Genomic DNA, 14,825 nt, shown 5'->3' with positions numbered 1-14,825 from the left:
GCGATTAAATTATTTTTACGAGATAATTTACATTTGATTTATTCTCTAAAAACACTAGACTTATTTGATCACATGATTGTGTCTCAAAATTAATGTCTTAAGTGTTCATGAAAATGAGTATTAAGCTTTTAAGTTCAAATTGGTTACTTTCGAATAACCATGCTGAACATTGTAACAGACTAGAGAGTTTTTCCTTCCGACGGGTTGGATTTCAACCCGTACAGCAAGGCAAAACCACCGCCCCGTCACTCGGAAGTCTAAAATGATACGTAAACTTATTTGAAAAAAATGAAAGTAATAAATTAACAACAACAAAATGATTTCATTTTCTTAAAAGAAAAAGGTATATGGTTACTTAGAAAGAAAATTATCATAAAAGACATGTTTAACATTAAAACAGAAATTGTGGAAAGCAAGAAGATTTGATACTCAACTCCCATTAGTTCATGAAACCACTACAGAACTAAACATCCAATATATTTACAAAATTATTAATCAACTATACTAGTTTTAAACATCCATTCTTGGAAAAATAACTTAACATCAACAACAAAGCATGAAAAGGCGGCATAATTTAGCACCCAGAGAAAACTACCCAGCCCATGAGATATATATATACAAGGACAACAATATATACCACATTGTGTTCATAGCTCCACGCCGTAGGCTTTCCAGATAGCTCCAAACTCTGTGGGAAAACAAAACAAAACGGGGTGAGCCCACAGCCCAGTAGGAGATATAACGATAATCGAGCGCCGAAAGATTTACAAATAAAATGCCAAAAGCTTAAAGCATCCATAGAGCATAAAACTAGAATCCGAAATTCATAAGTAAATGTAAAGCATTTGTTCACAAACATTTGTAAGCTTTCATTCATTTAAATTCAAATAAAATTACTCTACCCTTCTCATGGTCGTTTCCACCGGCAGGGTAGTTCTGGTTACCAGCCATCGCTGCCGCAACGATCTTCCGGGTTGCCACCGAGGTGGTGGGATGCCACTTAGGCCCGACATTCCTAAAGTAGAGTTCTAGTTTCCAAATACAGTTGTCATGAAGGAAACATCCACAAAGCAAGCTATGAAGACCTCGCAAAATTCATAACTAAAAGCTTACACAAATGCATCGGCAGCATCACATAATTAGTAAATCAGATTTTACTGAACACAAGAATTGCATGAGAATGAGATTCACTTACTATGAAACAATTTCGCAACAAGCTTCAAAACATAATTCACTGGTCGATAAACATGTGAACCCACAAGATAGTTGACCAACAAATGGAGACGTAACATTAATATTTAGGTGTAGATTTGATGAAGAGCCAAAGGGCAGTAAGATAAGCAAATGGTTTATAGTTTAAATTCACAAAGCTATAAATCAAGAAAGACGAAAAATGAAACTAATATCAGTAGCAAACCCCTTAGTACATTTTCATTTTGTTTACGCTTAAATCATTCAGATCAAGTATCCTTGGACACATGTATGGCACTGCTTTCGTTTTAAACGCTTCATTTATAGGAAATCAAATGAGTAAATGAAAGGCAAGGACAAAGGGAAAATAGGTAAGCCAGAAAAAGAAAAATCAATACCCTTGTGAGAAACTAATATACCACTGAAATCAGCTACTGCGATATGACGAATAACATTAAGAAAATCGATCTCAAAATGTTAGACATGAAATTAAGTAACCAAGTTAGCATTGGGTTCAAACAATTTATGGTTTACCGAAACGATGGTTTCCAAAGAACGACAACTAATAAACAGAATTAGTATGAATCACAAACATGTATATCTAGTGGCATGCATGAAATTTAAAGCAAAAGAGTAAAGTCATTGGGTCATTTTGTCGAACAGATAAAAGGCTAGTTTGATATTTAAGACAAGACTTAGATTTATGATGGAAAAAAAAACGGAACTTTATTGACTGCAGATCATTTTCACTTTTCATAAAACCATTCGTACCACTGGAACCATAAAAAGTTGAGCATACAATGACTAAACAAGGAAATTGTATGTTTTCAAGCCAGGTCTCTTATCATGCAAAATCACTCGTACTTGTCATTTAGACAATTAGCAGAAAATCATACAACATGCTCAAGAAAAATGAAATTCACAATCAGTTGAGATGTAAAGACTCATAGATTATTAGCAAGACAAAATTTAAAGCAAAAATCAAGGCACAATTGAAATTCCAAGACAAATGGTAAGAAAACCCCCTACCTCAACCGCAAACTCCACATCAAGAGTACCCATTTGCAGTCTTGCTCTTGTCACTTCAAAACATTCAAAACACAAGAGTAATTAAGCTATTTTGGAATCAGATTGGGAAAGAGATTAAAATTTCAGAATCGAGAGGAGGAGCTCATTACCTCTTCACATTATGGCAACTCAAGGACCTATATCAACCCACTCTTAATGATTCACCCATAGACTCACACAACTACTGGGTTTTAGAAAGGACCATTTTTTTGGCCTAGCTTAATTGGGGGCCATAACTTCTAATTGGGGGATGCACTACGAGATAAAAAAAGGTCACCCAATCCTAATTTGGGTCACCCCTTAAAAAAATATTTTCTAAATGGCAAAACTGCCCTTATATGATTAGTATTAGGAATTAATTAGTTTGATTAGTGTGGTAAGTGTATTTAGATTAACATCTGATTTTAGGAAAAAAAAATTGTGGAAAATGTGTTTTATGTGTTGAGAAGAAGAGGAGGAGTTTTGATAGGAAAACCTAGGGTTTTTACAAATGAGTGATTCAAGTGGAGGAAATGAGATTGGTGAAGCTTCAAATAACAACAATGATTGTGTTGATGGTAAGATTGTCTCAACTAATGATATGGGTTGGATGTTTGATGAGGAGATGTTGATAGAGGAAGGCCACCATTGAAACATCCAACGTTAGGGTCGTTATAGTCGGGTGTAGGATAAACTAACGTCTCTCTGTAGTCGTCAGCCTTTTTGAGATTATTTTAACGACTTTCACCTGCAACTTTTACATGTTATGAAAAATCGTTAGCGTTGTTTGATGAACATTGACGAATCTTTCATCTAGGTCACGCAGAGTCGTTAGTATTTTTTCTTTTAATATTGCCGACTCTAGTCTAGGGATTATATACTACTGATGACTCTATCGTTTTCTCCAACAGAAGGAAGTTCAAGTTCAACCCAGAGTCGTTACGTACTAATTTGGGGTCGTCCAACTACAGTCGTCATCTTCAACCTAATATGGCGACGACTCTATTCTAACAGGTTAACGATTTGGGGTCGTCAAACTACAATCGTCATCTTCAACCTAATATTTACACTAACAGGTTAACGATTTTTCATAGAAAAAGCATGCAATGTAAGAGTTGTTAGGGTATTATTTCTTCGATACTAACGACTCTCACTCTGTAACTTCTATTTTTCAGTTATCAATCTCGATTACACAATCAAAAAACAACCAAAACATCGAATAGGAGGTGGGTTTAAGTTCACGTACCCTCTAATTGGAGGTGGAGAAGAGAAAGGGAGGAGAGGAAGATGAAGATAAAAAGAGAAACTGATTTTCTCTTTGATTTAATTAGGGTATATAGATTAGGGGCTTTAATTAGGATAATTAATTAGTGAAACTGATTTTCAATTAGTGAAGGGTAAAATAGTATATTCATATTGCGATATTAACACCCCCTGAAAATTTTGGTGGGCAAACAAAATTCCATGGCCCTCAATTAGAAGTTATGGCCCCCAATTAAACTAGGTTTTTTGGGGACTACTCAAAAATCAAAAATGGTGGGGGACTACTTTGTGATAGGAATGTCTACCCTATATTTATAAGGGGTGTCCTAAAGTATGGAAATGACTAACCTACCCTTCACATATGTATAATCACCTCCTCCCAACACCACCACCACCTATATATATAACCACCTCTACCCATCACCACCGCAGCTCACCACCACCACCTACCACCACCGACCACCACCACCACCTCAAATCACCACCATTGCCACCTCTATATATAGCTTAATTTAAATCATTAACAAAACAAAATCAAAATTATAACAAACCCATTACTTTTCATTCATTTTCCTTTGAAAAAATGAGAAGTTATCATCAAAATGAGTTGAAAATGGAAGTTGCAGATAAAAGTTCGGCTATGAATTATCTGAAAAACTTTGTCGAACTAGCCGAACTCAACTTTAATGGAGGTCTTTTCTTTCAAAGAAAAGTTCGGTTACGGTCGCAATTTTTTTCTCCTAACCTAACTTTTCTCTGAAAACCTATATATTGAGTTCGGTTACGTCGCAAATTTTTTCATTTTATTTTCCTAGCCGAACTTTTAGTTCGGTTACGTCGCAATTTTTTCTCCTAACCGAACTTTTCTCTGAAGAAAAAACTCCATTAAAGCTGAGTTCGACTACCTGTGTTTTTAGAAATATTAACCGAACTACACTTTCAGAATGAGTTCGGCTACCTGTTCTTCAAATGTTGTAACCGAACTTTGTTAACGAAACCGAAATCAATTTGTAAATTATTCATTTTTAGGAATGTTTTGGCCAATTCAAGCACCATTAACTAAATTTGAAGTATTCGTGAGTACCCAAAACATCATACTCTTGTTGTGCCTCTTAAAGAAAAAGATCTAAATTTTTTTCTTCCAAAACCCTCATCTTCATTGTCATTCTTAATCTTCTTCTTCTCCCTCTCTATAATTCTTTTTTTTGAAAAAACCAAATTATTAATTTAATCTCACTAATCATTACACTAATTTAATTATCAATGGCAAGTTTGGTATTAAAAAAAATTAGATAAGGGATGACTCATTATTACTTGTAATATCCATCCAAAAAAATGGAAAGTAGTCCCCACCATTTTTGAGTAGTCTCCATAAAACCGTTCTTTAGAAAAAGAAATATGAAAAGGATTTAGAGAAAGGGACAAAAATAAAGAAGACCGTGGATATGCACAGGGCCAAATTCTTTTATACATACGTACTGCTTATGCACAGGCCCAAAAGAAATTAAATCACATCAAAAGTGATACACACAGGACCGAATCTAACCACCGTCCTCTTCTTCTCCTCCTAGTTTCTTCCACCCCTGTTACCGTCGCCTCCCTCGCAACATCTTCAGAGTTCAACTTCAAATCCATATATAACAAAATAGTTACCAAATCAAACCCTAATTATCAGTTTATATGTCAGTTTTAATTGTAAGTATATATGTAATAATGGAAAGCAAGAATTTAGGTTTAATAATCAAGAACCGTAAGAATCAAATCTATAGAAACCAATCTCACTACTATCATTTTTCTTTTTGATTTAATGAACAACAGTAACAATTTATTAGGAGTAATAACAACATATTCAAGTAGTAGTACTTAGACAAAAAAAAATCATCATCAAACACTCAGTTATCATCGTTTAAGATAGCCGGTTCGATAATCCATTATGAGGATTTTGTTACGACACCAACACCACTTGTGTATCTATTTCCCTATTTAGAACTATCATATTTAGCCTTGCTTAGTTTCTCGGTTTAGATAGTTATTAAACTCTAAGTTTTTTTCTTGTTTACCAAGGCTTTGAAGCTATAAATAGCCTGGCCGTGAGTTGTTTTGAATAATCAATCAATAACAATTCAAGTTTACTTTTATTTTTCTTCTTAAAGCTGGTGGCTAACCCCCAATTCAAAGGGTTTATCCGGTTCTTTTCCTTGAGTTTAAGCTTTCTCTAATGTTAAAAGGTTTAGAACCCTAACACCTGGATCAGAGCAGGTTTAGATCATACCTAAATTGCACCTAATTTTTTTTCTCTACAATGCTGCGCCTTGAGGATAGAACTACTCAGTCGTTGAATCTATCTAAGCATACCGAAGATCTGGCAAACACTTTAAGCACAGAAATCACAAATTCTTTATGTAATGTGTTTCGTGAATTTCTTCCTCAACTTATTTCCCGTGTTACTGCTCTTCAGTCATTCGATCAGCGTATTTCTCACCCTAATATTGGTGATGGAATTCTTGAAACCAATGTTCATGATGGAGCTATTAGTTTGCAGTTTCCTGTTTTTGATGGCGGTGACCCTGGGGGTTGGATACTTCAGGCTGACCAATATTTCGCTTTGCATGCTACCGCTAGTTCTATGAAGATTGCAATATCTATTGCACATCTTAAAGGCGATGCCTATGTTTGGTATCGTTGGAGGAAGTCCACGACCACGACTTCAGTAACTTCCTGGGAAGAATTGTGTTCTTTACTTCGTTCTCGATTCGGTTCCCACAAGTATATTGACTCATGCAACGTTGATTCTACAATAACACAAACAGATTCTTCATCAACTCAAAGGGATTTATCGTAATCTTTGGGTCCTGGAGCTGTTTCAGCTACATCTGTTGACCAGGAAGAGCTTAAACCTACATCTCAACAGGAGGATGAAAATCAGCTCCAGGTTTCGCATGATTCCCGGGAGTTTATCGGTGAGTGTTTCAAGTTTAACAAAATTATCAATTTGGAAATTCCTGATAATGCTATAACGCTATATCTACTGTTGTGAATAATCAAATTATTTCTCCTTTGGATACAAGAACGGTATTGCATGAAAACCCTAGCAAGACTCAACTTGTTGAGTTACCTCATTGGAATTCTTTTGTGTTATGTTCGTATAGAACAATTAATTATCATCCATTGTTTTATTCGTTTCTCTATAGATGTGATTTTCATTCTCTCGAGGATATAACTACTAAGAACAACACCGGAAAAATTCGTGGACGAATATTTTCAAACGCTGAGAGAGTATCATTAGCACAAGTTTTAATATTAAAATTAAGAAAAAGGATTTCCGTCATTAGATTTGTCTTCGTACCTGATGGAATAATTGTCGTTTCTGTCACCTGGTGCGAAGCTAGAACTATAAAAGAGTTCATGCAAAAACATTCGACTGCCGGCTCTTTTTCTTTGTCAGAACACAATTCTGTGAAGACTATCTTCACAACTTTTTCTCATGTGAAGACTATCTTCACAACTTTCTCCAGTACAAAGGTCTTCACCTGGATTGTGGTTGGAAATACTGGATTATTGTGGTTGGCAAGAAAATTAATGGGTATACAACAGTTTGGAGATATACCTATGGCTGGTGCTAAGATTCATTTCAAGCTTGCACTTTTTCGATACTATGCTGGTTGGGTTGAGATGATTCATGTTATAACTATTCCTCCAACTGCCACTGAGAAGACAATTTTTCGGTTGTCAGAAGAAAGCAATTTTCATCAACCTAATTTGAAGATAGAAGGACTTGGCGACGTGTGCTACTACAGTAATCCAACGGTTTTCCCTCAAACGTTGGATGCTAACAAGTGGGGTTGTGGAGATGATTATGCCGATTATCGATTGCAGAGAGTACAGGTGGTAACTGGAAGAGAATATATATTGCTTAGTTCATTCTTTTCTCGTGATATTACTACATCTATCAAACTTTCAGGAGCCAATAAATTTGTGACGCCACTGGTCGAGATGCACTCCAAGTTAATGCAAGTTCAGATCTTCTGTCGTGATTACCAATATTTTCCCCTCGTCATAGCCAACGTTTTCCAAGTCCAAAAATGCTTGGAACCGTTCCTTTCTCGAGTGTGGCCTAGACCGGTATACTTCTCAAAATTCTTTAACATTGCTCATGCATGGTGGCCTGATAAAAGTCCATTAAAACTTGGCAAAGTTATATTATCTTTGGGTATCACATTGGAGTTTTTGGCGGATAAAATAATTTCCAAGATATTTCCAACAGGAAAGGATTATGTGGAGTCAACACATACACCAGATGATGATAAGTTGAAAGACTTTCTAGATAATCACACAGCTCCACTAAAGTTCACTCTTGGGAATCCTCTTGGTCTAATCTATTACCACTGCACATTAGGCTCTGCTGATAATTGTAATAAGGCACGCGGAGTGTTGCGTGTTTTTCACTCCAGTACTGAAATTATTGGTGTTGTTATTCTTGATGTCGTGTGGAACGATAATATACCGATGGATGCAGCAAAGAATCTCAATCTCAATTCCGTCAATTTTCTTCATCTAAACAAGTTGTTTAGAAAACAAGTTTTGATTCATGTAGAGGTTGATAATGCAAATGTTGTTAATTTTGTTCACCTCTTGGATTTTTATATCCAGTCTTTTCAAGAAATTAATCCGCTATGTTTCCGATGGGTTGACGTTAATTCTGCAAAGAAAAATGAAGTTGTGATGAAATTTTGCTCAAAAAGAGTATGTGCAGTAAAGTATATGGGTACTTCTCATTTAACTGGGTATCTTACTTTTTATTCTACTTATAGCTGTGGAGGTTCGTATTGTGCAGTATATGGAGAGGCTTTAATAATTAATCCAGGGTGGCATCATGATCATTGTCAGACAAAGTTTAAGAAAATTGCTTCCTTACTGCAACAAAAGTTAGTGGTTTTGAATATGTTTCTCTGCTACGTACATCCATTAGCAGGAACTAAAATGATTTGGATAAATGGTCAACAGTTACATATGCTTCTAGTGTCGGGCTGTATTGATGGTCAATCAGAATTTTTGCTTAGTAACTATCTTATGCAATGTGGAAAATTTGGTTATCAAGTCTTGAGAATACTCTTTCATGCAACTCCAGACATGTATTTTTTAAAGAAGCTCAAAGAAGGTATTCTAGAAAAGGCAAAGCTGTTGGTGTTTAATTTAGTTTCGAAGGTTGGTACTAAATATTTGAATATCGTTTTTTCCAAACACCGGGTGTCACGAGAAATAAACCACTTGAATTTCGAAATGTTACCAAGTATTACAGCAAACACAAGGAACTGCAGCTTATTTGTGCTTTGAATGATAATAAGAAATGCAATGTAGAACGACAACTTAAAATTTCTGAAATTGTAGAGATTTTTTATGTGAAATATGAAACCCATTCATTATCTTTGGCTCGGATTCGGCTCCCTTGTAGTGTTCTAGAAGATGGTGGTTTTCTATTTTCGGAGTTCGCTAGTATTCCAGTAGCTCTATACGACTTTGCTTTTCCGGATCACTTCAGTAATTACTTCGAAAGAGGTAAAGAAGTTTTAAAGTTCAGCAAGCAATGCCTGATTGCGCAGGAAAATGCTTCTAAGGTTGGTGATATTTTCCGGTACTTGTTAGGTACTGACATCAAAGCAAAAGAATTATTTTTTCAAACTGACAACCGGCCTATTCTTCATACTAAATTAATGAGTGATGGTATTTCTATTCCGGTCCCATTTAACGAATTAGAAGATGGAGCAACTCCGGTTTTATCCTTGACTAAGTGGACATATCTGGTTAGATTAAAGGATGAAGAACTAGTTTTACATGTTAGAAGTGAAGTCTTTGCGTTTGTTTGGATCACTGGTTGTTTTAGACCATCTAACTTAATTTCACTACGTGGTTGTAATAATTGCAACTACGACGGTTCAAGTCAGTATCTCGATATAGCTGGGGAAGACCAAAGGAAATCATCAACAAAACTAATGGACAATTCATGGATGCTGTAAGTGCAAACAAAAGGCGTAAGGAACTACGTGATTTAATTGTGGTTATTGCGTTTGATCGCGGGAAGTCTAGACATATATATCCTAATGATTTGAGAATCATTTCTGCCTGCCTACTCTATTTCGTGGAACAGCTGACGAAAGAATCAATTGAATGCACATTCAAAGGTGTAGCTCAGAATTCTAGGGAACAGTTTTATATGCTTGTGGTTGCTGCTCGCATGGTGGATTCAAATACAATCACTAATGATCTGAGTTTTTTGTTTGATCGTGGTAAGATCTACTAGTAGCTTAAGAGAATTCTATGGAGAATACAAGCCGCGCGCATTTCCAGAATTTCAGGCTTGAGGACAAACCATTTTTCAAGAAGGGTGGGATGTTACGACACCAACACCACTTGTGTATCTATTTCCCTATTTAGAACTACCATATTTAGCCTTGCTTAGTCTTGAAAACATAATTCTTGGAGAGATATGCCGACACCAACACAATAATTCTTGGAGAGATATGTTTGAACATCACTTGGTGGGATGTTACGACACCAACACCACTTGTGTATCTATTTCCCTATTTATAATTACGAAAAACAAGACCATTATTACGAGAAAAAGTATGGAAGGAAGAGTTGTCAAATTCACGACCCATGTCACATTGAAAACATTTTATTTGTCGTTCAAATTGAGTTTGAACGAAAGAACGAAATTCCAAAAATTTGCTATAAACTTGGGACTTAAATTTCAAAGGGTAGACCCATAGATAGTTGGTAAAATCATCAAGCAATATAAGATAATATCGAAAATCGGTATCGATATGTAATGGAATGGTCCATAAATCGCTATGTATGATATCAAAGGCTGCAAAAGTAATGGAATTAGATTCATAAAATGGCAATCGAACATGTTTACTAACTTGACATGAATGACAAAGTTGAGAAAAATTATTCTTATTACAATGAATAGAATTATTTTTGCGTAAGACATCTAAAATTGCCTTGCCAGGGTGGCCAAGTCGGCTATGCCAAATATCTTGCAAAAAAAGCAGCAAGGGAAACGGGAGAAGGCTGGGACGATTTTGTAGGTGGAACGGCAGAGTTGATGATAGGGTAGAGCTCCCCGGAACTATTGCACCGAAGGATAATCCTCCTCGAACTCAGATCTTTCACAGAAAAACCAGATGGATCAAACTCAACAGACACACGATTATCAGTGGTGAACTTACGAACAAAAACTAAGTTTTTGATAATATCGGAACAACAAGAGTATTTTTGAGTTGAAGGGTGCGAGAAGGGAGGTTTATGAGCTTGGTACCACTAGCAGTAACTGGAATGCTATTTCCATTGCCAACTAAGATAGACCGTACAGTACTAGAATTGGTAACGTCATGTAAAGTACCTGAATCAGCAGTGAGATGCGAGGTAGCACCGGTATCCATGTAGAAAGCATCATCGGGTTGCTGTAGATGCATAGAACTATATGCCTCAGCAATGTCTGTGAGCTTCAGTTGTTCCGTCGCCATTGATTTTAATGGTTTAGAGAAAATAGGATCGTATACCATCTTTGATTTGATGATAATTTCCTTGAGGAGAAATGTTCCTCTTGGCTAGAATATATATAAAACCATATAATATCTTTTGTGTTTACAACCCAAGTAAATGGAGATAATCTCCTAAAGGTAAATATAGCAAGAGGATAATATAAAGTCTATTACTTAGTTTCTCGGTTTAGATAGTTATTAAACTCAAGTTCTTTTCTTGTTTACCAAGGCTTTGAAGCTTTAAATAACCTAGTCGTAAGTTGTTTTGATTAATCAATCAATAACAATTCAAGTTTACTTTTATTTTTCTTCTTAAAGCTGGTGGCTAACCCCCAATTCAAAGGGTTTATCCGGTTCTTTTCCTTGAATTTAAGCTTTCTCCAGTATTAAAAGGTTTAGAACCCTAACAGATTTCTTTAAGCGTTTTTACAGAAATTTTGGTACTTCGTTAATGGGTACAATACCAGCTAGAGCTTTATACATGACAGCTTTAGAGGTTACTAAGAGTCCATTTATGTCGAAAATGGGGTTTTCAGAGTGTAAGGAGAGTGCTAATGCGATTGCGGGGTTAACTCCGCCAAGGCTACGCAATTGTTTTGGACTCCAATTGATGTTATTAATCAGAGATTGATAGTGCAGGGCAGTGGTGGTAGCAATGGGATTAACAATAATCAAATTTCTGGAATAGTTATAATTATCTTTTTACTGTTTTTCTATTAATGGCAGATCTGTGGTGATAGTGGTGGTGGTGCGTCGGAGAACGGTGGTGGTGAGTTTTTTTTTCCAAAAAGTAAAACAAAGGAAAAGCTAAAAAGTAAAATTCGGCGTCCCTGGAACAAGATCCCGGCCCTGTGAACAGGAGCGGTCAGAATGAGAAGAAAATTGGGATTTATCCCTTTACCGAAATGCCATGGACATTGTGTCTGGTTGCATGAAAATTTATCAAGGCATCTTGACATGTGTCTCAGTTGAATGGAAAGTTATTATGGCAACCACATTGAGGATTAAAGCTGACATATATGTTAGAAACACCCAAACTTAGGTTTTAAACAACAAGAAATTGATAAAGGCACTCCATGACTAGAGGTGTCTGGTACTAGGATACTATGAACCCACTAAACAATTTTAAGACCTAGCAAGATAGGTTAGATTCCGGCTTAAAGCACGAATGAAACTTTATGAGTGTTACAAACATGTACACGGTTTCACCTAACCAGAGTATATATCTTGCTTATGTAAACCAGATTCAAAGATTCATCTAACGGTGGATATTGATTGCTTGGTTCCAAAGCTATCTTAGCTTAAACCTAAAGCAACCTATGCTTTGAATGTCTATAAAAGGGGAACTTCAAGCAACTGGATCTTTGAATCCTGATACTACTTTTTGTGTGTCCTAGTTGTATCTAGAGTCGTCCTCTTCCTAACCCTTTTAGAATTTAGCGACTACAAAGTCTTCATAGTGATTCGTGAAGCTAGGTCCAGTTAATTTTCCTTGATAACTCGAGTATTCCGATCTTGATTTTTTTTTTTGAGCTTGCTCCATCGATCAAGATAGATAGAAATCATCAAAGTTTATGAATCAGTAAGATGCCGAAGCTGTCAGAAATACATACCCACACTCTCGGCTCAAAATTTCTCTCAATCTAACGATATTTGTATGCCAATTGAGCAAGGGTCGTTTTCCCTAGTCCCCCCATACCCACTATTGACACGACTGAAATATCTTCTTGTGAACTAAAATTATGATATGATGACGATGAATCATTCATCGTCAATAACATTTATACTATGCGAGATTTATCTTTTTCTCTTCCGACGATTTCAGAATCGTCTACAGAGGAACCGTCCACACTTTGTTGATTCCAAAGATATATTATACTTGTGAGGTGAATAATAATCTAAGATGCATTCCGGTCCCAAGTTAATAATTTGGGTTATTTGATTTTTGGTACTTTCATTTTGTCCAACGTTAGTGTATGGTCTAACATTTATCCAACTTAGTGTTTAGTAGTTGGAAATCACGTTGACTTTGGTTGACTCGGTTGACTTTGGTTGACTCGGTTGGGTGAAATTTTAATTAATTTAGCATCTAAAAATAAATAAGAATTTATTCTTCTACCCTTGACTTGTTTAAAAACTACATCCGATATGTACACCCACAAACTACCTCTTATCTCCTTTCGTCGCCGGCGCCACCATCATTCTCTTTGCTTCTTTTCATTTCCCCTCCTCAGATCATTATCACTTCTTCCATCTCCAACTCACCCGGTCACCCCATTTGCTTCTTCGTTTTTTATCCTCCTTAATCAGATGATATCTACCTCAACCCCTGATTTGAATCAATTTTTCAAGACGATAAAGCAGTAAAGAACTGCTGCTGCTACTAATGATGTTCGTCGATGGATGAAGGAGATTAAGAGCTCGTCTTAGAAGATCAGATCTTGGGTAAGAGTTTATTTTCTGTTTCGACATTGTTTGAGCGCAAATCAGGGAATAAATGGTCCACTGCCATTGATATTAAAGGTGAAAGCTGGTGATTGATGAATAATTAGAATCTTGGTCGGATTTAGGACTTAGGTTGTTGTCGGAATTAAATTGAATGCAGAGAAGGAGCTAGGAGAGAATCGCATACAACCTCTTTTTTATCCATTAATATTAATTGAAACACCCATCACTTGTTTGATTAAAAGCCTTAATGACTAGCTCTGTACCAAAAGGCTATTGTCATTAAAATGGGAGGTGAAGGAAGGTATTAGATGGTAGTTTTCGAAGTGAAGAAGATGGGTCTTGTGGATTTTCTGAGTTTGAATTGGACATAGAGTTTTGAAGCTGTGAAGATGTGAAAGAAACAAATCTTTTTCGCTCTCTTTCTCTAATACGAATCGTTCATTGTTATGGATTCTACACTAGGAGATGTTGTAGAATAGTTGTAAGATCTTTCGTAATGGATTAGTGATCTTCAAAATGAGGAATTTTGCTCGAATCGATCAATTTGCAGCTGCTGAACACCCAAAGCAATCTCTTCTCTTGATCAATCGCCCAGGTCCTGACAGACGGATCTAGAGGATGGGGTTTATTAATTTGTGGCTCCAAATACAACAATAACATAACCAGCTTTTTCTTCTGAGATTAGCTAAACCTGAATCTCATCTTAATTGCCTAGGACTCGTTCCTTTATATTGCAGGTCAATAATTGGAACTGTTGGCGGAAGCCGGAAGATGAGAGTAAAGAGTTAGGTCAAGTGGATATTCCATCATGGGCATAGGATTAATGGTGTTAGGAAAGCAGTTGGATTTGAGGGCCACTTCATGGGTACAATTGTAAACTCAGCTTAATTTATTTGATAAAATTAATTAAATTCAGGTCAGTAACAGTCAACTACGGTCAACGTCAATTTCAGGTACCAACCACTAAGTTGGACAAAAGTTAGACCAAACACTTCGGGTTGCATAATTCTGGATTTTGAGGTTATCTAGATTTTGTCTATTGCTAATCGATTTCCACATCTTTGATCAAACTATTTGATTGTAAAAGGAAATTATATACAGGATTAATCTGTGGGAGGCAGATTGGTTCAAGGTCTTCAATTTAGTTGAAGCAAATCTTAGTTGGTGTGACGTCATCCAAGGAAATCAATTGCGCGGAATCCTGCTGGGGTTCAAGAGGTGTAAGGAGAGCGACTGTACCTTAATCAGCGGGATACCTTTTAGGGCTCAACTACATCCCATTCCGAAGTTAATCGGTAGTAGTCTAGTGTTTGTAGCGGCTTAATAAAGTTT

General features: G+C 36.3%; 1 long non-coding RNA gene across 1 annotated transcript; it reads right to left on the bottom strand.

Moving 5' to 3' along the window:
* Positions 1-460: 460 nt before the first annotated feature.
* Positions 461-2,413, bottom strand: LOC113335850. The gene is made up of 4 exons (XR_003353522.1): positions 2,370-2,413; positions 2,221-2,273; positions 903-1,075; positions 461-688 (listed from the first exon to the last, which is right to left on the bottom strand). It is a non-coding gene; the product is annotated as an uncharacterized LOC113335850 (long non-coding RNA).
* Positions 2,414-14,825: the final 12,412 nt, after the last annotated feature.

This window comes from Papaver somniferum, unplaced genomic scaffold, assembly GCF_003573695.1.
Source record: "Papaver somniferum cultivar HN1 unplaced genomic scaffold, ASM357369v1 unplaced-scaffold_150, whole genome shotgun sequence".
Classification (NCBI taxonomy): Eukaryota; Viridiplantae; Streptophyta; class Magnoliopsida; order Ranunculales; family Papaveraceae; genus Papaver; species Papaver somniferum.
Note: the sequence above shows the minus strand (reverse complement) of the source record. Positions and strands in the feature narration are given on the sequence as shown.